This window comes from Mustela nivalis (assembly GCF_964662115.1).
Source record: "Mustela nivalis genome assembly, chromosome: 13".
Lineage (NCBI taxonomy): Eukaryota > Metazoa > Chordata > Mammalia > Carnivora > Mustelidae > Mustela > Mustela nivalis.
This window is the reverse complement of record NC_139032.1, coordinates 20,328,440-20,334,439: the sequence shown is the minus strand read 5'-3', so window position 1 is coordinate 20,334,439 and position 6,000 is coordinate 20,328,440. Positions and strand designations below refer to the sequence as shown.

General features: G+C 37.0%; 1 long non-coding RNA gene across 1 annotated transcript in view; it reads right to left on the bottom strand.

The window, feature by feature from the left end:
* Positions 1-1,829: 1,829 nt before the first annotated feature.
* LOC309845972 overlaps positions 1,830-6,000 on the bottom strand; it is a 233,086-nt gene continuing 228,915 nt past the window's right edge. The window contains exon 5 of the long non-coding RNA XR_014301636.1: positions 1,830-2,403. This is a non-coding gene — a long non-coding RNA (uncharacterized lncRNA). The remainder of the gene's footprint in view (positions 2,404-6,000) is intronic.

The window sequence follows — 6,000 nt, the reverse complement described above, 5'->3', positions numbered from 1 at the left end:
TATGGTTTACAAAGTCAAATCCATTGTCTTTTTCTTTCTGACATCTCACTTTCCCGTTTTGTTTAGGGAAAGAATTCATCTTAACAAAAATAGTATTTCTGGGGCACCTGGGTGGCTCAGTTGGTTAAGTTACTGTCTTCAGCTCAGGTCATGATCCTGGGTCCCCTGGGTTGAGTCCTAAAATTGGGTTCCCTGCTCTGCAGGGTGCGTGCTTCTCCCTCTGATCCTTTCCCCTTCTCATGCTCTCTCTCTCTCTCTCTCTCTCAAATAAATAAATAAAATCTTTTTAAAAAAAAGTAGTGTTTATCACCCTACCTTACATTCTTCTACATATTTCTTTTCTTATAATAAAATATTACTAAATGCCTGAACTACAGGCTGTCCTTGCTCTGCACAGTACATCTCTGAATGAATTGCAGGTCCCACGCTTTAGTTAAATAATCCCAGTCCTGGAACAATGGAATTCACATTTCAGTTACCACCATATATTCAGGGTTAGAAGTACCTAAAGACAAACCTCACAGCTAGATCCTCAGAACCCAAATAACCACATAGGTAACAGATGTGCATCATGATCAATGGTCACTTCTTTCATTGTCTGCCAGGGCTGGGTCACTGGGCATATTATTCAAGTCACACACAAACAGCAAAACGTGTCATTCTGCTGCTTCCTTGTCCTCCTAGTGAACATCCACATCACAGATCACAAAGCAGGATAATCGAGATCAGGAGCGAGAGGCAACAAAGACAAGCAGGTTGAAAGTGAAATTCTCATAGAATGTGAAAGGACTATCATAGAGATAGCTGCTGCTGGAAGTGTTGAATCTATAGGCACAGTGAGAGTAAATAGGCAGCCAAAGCAGTCTAGTAAAGGCAAAATCAGTACCTGAGGAGAATGATCAGGACAAGAGGATGAAGATGTCTGAGCGTAAATGACATCAGCCAAAAGCTTCACATTAAAGACTTTCAGATATATTTCCCCACACTGAAAGCACAAAAGATAAAATGTTAGAAGCCGATTACAAACTCAGAGTGGAGTATGAGAATCTCCCAAGGTACAGAAAAGATTCTTCCTCTTTATTGTAAACTATACGACAAGAGGAGGGCAAACTAGTCTTGAGTTTTTCTGTTTTCCCTTTAAGACAGACCCTCTCTTTTACAGTGGTTTTAGGTTCATGACAAAATTGAGTAGAAAGTAGGGCCTTTACCTATATCTCCTGTCCCCACATAAGCAGTGTCAACTTCCCGAAACACCAGAGTGGTGTATTTGTTATAATTGAGAAGCCTACATTGAAACATTATTATGACTCGGAGTTGACAGTCACCTTGATTCATTCTTGGTGCCCTACATTCTATGGGTTTGGACCAATGTCTAATGACATATATTTATCTGTATAGTATTATATAGAGTAGTTTTCCTGCCGTAAAAAATCCTCTCAGCTCTGCCTACTTATACCTTCCTTAACCCTAATCCCTGGAAAACTACTGTTCTTTTTTATTGTCTCCATATTTTGGTCTATTCCAATATGTCATAGAGTAAGAATCATACCATATGCAGACTTTCAGATGGGCTTCTTTCACCTAACAATATGCACTTAAGTTTCTTCTATAACCTTTCACAGCTTGAGAGTAGATTTTATTTTAACCCTGAATAAATATTCCAGTGTGTGGATATACCACAGATATTCATCCATTCACCCACTGAAGTATACCTTGGATGATAACAAGTGTTGGCAATTAGAGCTGCTATATACATCCTTATGCAGGTTTTTATGTGGACTCAACTTCTCAGCTCCTTTCAGTTAATACCAAGAAAAGCAATTGCTAGGTCACATGGCAAAAGTATGTTTAGTTTTTATTTTTAATTTTTTTTATTTGAGTATAGTTGACACAGGAGATTATTTAGTTTCAGGTATACAACATAGTGATTCAACATCTCTATAGGTTATTCTGTGCTCACCACAAGTGTGGCTACCATCTGTCATCATGCAACATTATTAGAGTATCACTGACTATTCTTCTATGTTCTACCTTTTATTCTTGTGACTTAATTCATTCCATAACTGGAAGCTTATATTTTGCACTCCCCACCACACATTTTGTCCATCTTCCCTGTGGCCACCATAAGCTTGTTCTCTGTATGTATAGGTCTGATTCTTCTTTTTTTTGTTTATTTATTTGTTTTAGTTTCATATAAAACCACCAAACTATCTTCCATTCACACCAGCAACAAATGAGAGTTTGTTTTGCTCCACATTCCTGTCGGTAGTCAGCATCAGATGTTGTTGGTGTTCTGGGTGCTGGACTTTCTAACAGATATGGAGCAACTTTCCTATAATCACTTATTAGTTTCAGAAGTTCGTTGATATTTTTCTGATTTTTTTACATAGACAGTAGTGTCATCTGCAAAAATAAAGACAGTGTTAGTTTCTCCTTTTAAGATTTTATTTATTTATTTGTCAGAGAGAGAGTGAGTGAGAGCGAACACAGGCAGACAGAGTGGAAGGAAGAGTCAGAGGGAGAAGCAGGCTCCCTGCGGGGCAAGGAGCCCGATGTGGGACTCGATCCCAGGACGCTGGGATCATGACCTGAGCCGAAGGCAGCTGCTTAACCAACTGAGCCACCCAGGTGTCCCTAGTTCCTCCTTTTCAGTCTGTACTCTGTACTCATTTCAATTCCTTTCCTTGGCTCATTGCATTAATTAGAGTTTTCAGTATAATGCTGAGAGGGAGTGTTGAGAGGGAACAGCCTTGCCTTAATCCCAATCTTAGCAGGAAAGATTTTATTTTCTCACCATTAAGTATGATGTTAGGGCCTCATAGAATGAGTTAGGAAGTGTTCCCCTGCTTTAACCCTATGAAAGATATTGTGGAGAATTGGTATAATTACTTCCACAAATGGTAGAGTTAATCAGTAAATGCATCTGGGTCTGGTGTTTTCTGTTTTGAAAATTACTATTAATTCAATTTTTAAAATAAATGTAGGCTTATTCAGACTATCTAGTTCTTTTTGTGTGAGTTTTCACAGATTGTGTCTTTCAAGGAATTGGTCTGTGTTATCCAGGTTCTTCTCAACTGTGTGGGCATAGAGTCCCTCATAGTAGTCCTTCTAACACCTATGGAATATGGTGGTATCCTTTGCTCCATTTCTGATATTAATGATTTGTCATCTCTCTTTCATTAACCTGGCTAAAGTCTTTTTAATTTTGTTTTTTCAAAGAATCAGATTTTGGTTTTGTTGATTTTATTGACTACTTTTTTTCAATTTCTCTGATATTTTGCTCTGATTTCTACTCTTTCTTTCTTTTTTTTTTTTTTTTTCTGCTTACTTTGGATTGTATTTTATCTTATTTTCCTAGTTTCATAAGGTAGAAGCTTAGGTGACTGGTTTTTAGATCTTTCTTCTTTTCTAATTATGCATTTATGCTATAAATTTCCCTCTATGCTTTGTTTTCACTGCATCCTACAAATTATGATCTGTTCTCATTTTCATTTTCTTCAAAATATTTTAAAAATTCTCCTGAGATTTTTTTTGAACCCATGTATTATTTAGAAGTGTGTTGTTTAATCTCCCAAGTACCTGGGGATTTTCTATCTCTCTATTAGTTCTTGATTTCTAGTTTAATTTCAGTGTGGTCTGAGAGCAGACATTACAATTTCTACTGTTTTAAATTTGTCATGTTGTGTTTTAGGGTCCAAAATGATGTTTGTTTTGGTGTATAGTCCACTTGAGCTTGAGATTTGTATTCTGCTGTTGTTAAATGAGGTGGTCTTCAGATGTTTGTTATATCCACTGGTCAGTGGTGTTGTGGGATTCATGTTCTTACTGATTTTCTGCCTGCTGGAGCTATCCATTTATGATGAAGGGAGGTAGACATTTCCAGCTAATCATGGAGTCCTCTCTTTCTTCTTACATTTTTATCAATTTTTGTCTCACAAACATGGATGCTTTGTTGTTAGGTACATACACATTAAGAATGGTTATGTGTCCTTGGAGAATCGACCCCTTTATTATTATATAATACCTCTTTGTCCTGAAGTCTTCTATCTGAAATTAATATAGCTACTCACACTGATTCATGTTGGCATGGTATATTTTTCTCTACCCATTTACTTTTAAGCTATATGTATTTTTATATGTAAAATAGGTGCCTTATGGTTAGATCTTATTTTTTGGTCCTCTCTGATGATCTCCCTCTTTAGATTTATATATTCAGGCTGTTGTAATTTAAAGTGATTATTTATATAATTGGATTAATATCTTCCATATTTGTTACTGTTTTGTATTTGTTGCCCTTGTTCTTTCTCTCTCTCTCTCTTTTTTTTTTTTAAGATTTTATTTATGTACTTGACAGAAAGAGAACAAGCAGGAGGAGCAGCAGGCAGAAGGAGAGGGAGAAGCAGTCTCCCCTCTGAGCAGAGAGCACAACCCGGGACTCAATCCCAAATCCCAGGATCATGACTGGAGCCAAAGGCAGATGCCTAACCCACTGAGCCACCCAGGCACCCCATTTTCTTCCTATTTTTGTATGCCACACTTTTTCTGCCATTTGTGGTGTTAATTAAGCATTTTATATGATTCCATTTTCCACCATTTAAAAATCCAGACTTGAGACACTGGATAAAATTAACTGCAGTAAATAAGCCTTTAGTGATGTGATGTTACAATGTGGGGACATGGAAGCAGTCCAGAGTCCTACAACTAGATTTCAGTCTTATAGTAAGACAGTGCCCCTTAGCTATGCTCTTCACAAGTGCTCCTTGGTTTTTTCCCCCACCTGCTGGCAGGGACAGAATGGGTGGACAGGGCTGGAGTTCAGTATTGCCCTTCCTCTAGCTCAGTTAGACTTTAACAAAACCCCAAGAGGTTAGGGCTCTGGCAAAACAGCTTCTCTTGAGTACAGTCCATAAGAGTGACTGAATGCTCTGATGTATTTCAAAATTGTGCTTTTTCTCCTCCCCTTGCCAGAACCCTAAGGGGATTTTTCTCTGAACTTCAAAAAGACAATCTGGTAGAGTTCCAAGAAGGAAAACTCACCAAAGTATGGGGCTTCCCTGGAGTTTTTAACTCACAGAATTTTTTTTTTTTTTTTTTTAACAGTAAACCTCTAGCAATTTGCCAATTCTAGTTCAGGTTTTCCTACCTCTGTACTGGTTTCTATAGATTTCTGCTCTCAGGTTTCTGCTCCAGTAAGTTGTCCTCTCTATCTGCCTATTTGCCTCTCCAATTTTGTGGACAGTGATTTGCTCTTGTGATCCCACTCTCCTAAAGAATCCAAGAAGAATTTTTGATTTTCCAGTTTGTTCAGCTTTTTGCTTATTAGGACAGAGGTGTGACTTCCAAGCTTCTTATGTGGTGGGCCGGAAACTGAAAGAAAGAGACGTTTACAATGGAAATACCTGTGTTAACTCTTAAGTATTTCTAATGTTTTCATTATGGTATATTCACTAAATATTAGGTTTACTATTTTTAAAATTTGTCTATACCTTTATAACCAACAGGAAGCATTTCTAATGTCTTGTCAGAAAATGTTTAAGGTCATGGAACTGTCCTATTTTTCTCATTAAGATCACTTTAAATAGATCAGCTTGCCTCATCATTTTTAGCAGTTCAACAAGGAAGGACAGCCTGTATTTTATTTCTCCTATATTTTAATTCCCACATATGCATGGGATCCTCTTCTGGTTCAATGATATATTGACGTACCACCACAGCTTTTTATATTTTTAAAACTTTGGAGTATATTTTGATATTGGATATGGACATTTCTCTCTTCCTTCCAAATACTATTTTACTTTTACAAATCTGTTTTATGGTGACAAGTCATACTTGATCATAATGACATTTTTTTTCCAATATGCTGCTGGAATCCATTTGCTACTATTAACTAGAATCTAAGAACTTAAAAGAAATGTACTTTTAGCAACCTATGGCTGCTTTATTTGGGTATATTTTTCATGTCTGATTTTTATGTGAGTGTCCTTCTAGCTTTATTCATTT